General features: G+C 42.6%; 1 non-coding gene across 1 annotated transcript; it reads left to right on the plus strand.

The window, feature by feature from the left end:
* The first annotated feature begins 810 nt into the window (after positions 1-810).
* Positions 811-917, plus strand: LOC141636186 (small nucleolar RNA R71). The gene has a single exon (XR_012540816.1). It is a non-coding gene; the product is annotated as a small nucleolar RNA R71 (small nucleolar RNA).
* The last annotated feature ends 803 nt before the right edge of the window (positions 918-1,720 follow it).

Genomic DNA, 1,720 nt, shown 5'->3' on the forward strand with positions numbered 1-1,720 from the left:
TCACCTTGAGGTGGTAATTGACCCATTTTTTTTGAAGAGCTAGATGAGGCTAGTTGAGCCATTTGTTGCTCCAATATCTTGGTTGCGGCATTGTGAGCTTGATCACTCTTTTGGATTTGCGCCAACAATTCTCTTTGCATTTGAACCATCATAGCCTCAAGCTTACCTCCTTCTTGTTTATTTTGTGGTGGGGGTTGATTTTGTTGGTAGTTTTGTTGAGGTGGCCTTTGTTGGTTTTGATAACCCGGTGGAGGATTATACTTTTTTTGTTGAGGGAAATAGGCATTTTGTTGTGGTGGGGGTTGAGATTGAGGATTAAGCACATTGTTGCTTCTATAAGACATATTCGGGTGAAATCTTGTATTTGGATTATATGTATTTGAAAATGTACCCGGTGGATAAGAAGTTTGTCTTAAAGCTTGAAAAACATTTACCTCTTCAATAGGAGCTTGGCAATGAGCGGTATAATGACCCGCACCTCCGCAACCATCGCAAACAATGATTTGACTTGTAGAAGACACGACATTGAGTTGTTGAAGGGAATCTCTAGCATCTCTTTCCGCCAATTATTGTTGGAGTAAGGCAATTTGAGCTAACAAGACGGGATTGTCGGAGGATTCTTCTTTACCTTCGAGTGGCACACTTCGGGAATTAACATATTGTGCGTCATGGAACGCCATAGATTCGATCATGGCATGAGCAATATCAGTGTCAATTTGATCAAACCGCCCATTGTTGGCGGAATCAAGAATCCTTCGGGACTCGGCACAACATCTATTGTAGAATTTTATAGCTAGAAACCAATCATCTAGCTCATGATGTGGGCATTGCCTTTGTAACTCCTTGTACCTCTCCCAAGCTTCATATAAGCTCTCAAGAGCTTGTTGACGAAATCCGGTGATTTGGCTCCTCAAAGTTTGAGTTTTCTCCGGTGGAAAAAACCTTTGATAGAAAGCAAGAGCCAATGTCTCCCAATTGGTGATTCCCATGTGGCGGTGCGGTCAAGGCTATTGATTCAAAGTTTGGCCTTGTCCTTCAAAGAGAAAGGGAAAAGTATTTCCCTTATTTGGGCTTGAGTGACGCCCGTTTGACGGATAATGGAGCAATAATCGCAGAAATTTTGCACATGCAAATTGGGATCCTCCAAAGTACTTCCCCAAAATTGCTTCCTCTCCACAAGGCTAATGAAAGCCGGTTTGATCTCGAAGTCCGGCGCGGTAATTTGAGTAGTTGTGATACCGGCCGGAAGCATGGCCGCGGTGGGCTTTGAGTGATCGGAAAGTTTCACCATCTTTTTAGTAGTAGATGGTGGTGGTGGTGGAGATGATGAACTTGAAACCTCCTCCTATTCAAGAACTTTTAGATAGTCTAGGTAAGACTTTCTAGCACTTTCAACTTGCACGGGAGAAGCGGCTTCTTTCACTTCTTTCCAAAAACGTCGTCTTCTCCTAAAGGTTTTCTCGGGATCAGAATCCGGTGAAAGCAATTCTCCACTACGAGAGGACCTGGGCATAAGACAACAATTTCTAGAAAATGATAAGTAACGGTCTCAAGGAACAAGTGTTCCTCAAGACAAAAGAAAACAAGATAAAAATCGACAATTCAAAACGCAATAAAACCGTGCTCCCCGGCAACGGCGCCAAAATTTGATAGGCTTATCGTGTACCTATGCAAAGATAAGTACCCTAGACACAAATTAATGTAGTAATAGAGGTCGAAC

This window comes from Silene latifolia, chromosome Y, assembly GCF_048544455.1.
Source record: "Silene latifolia isolate original U9 population chromosome Y, ASM4854445v1, whole genome shotgun sequence".
NCBI lineage: Eukaryota > Viridiplantae > Streptophyta > Magnoliopsida > Caryophyllales > Caryophyllaceae > Silene > Silene latifolia.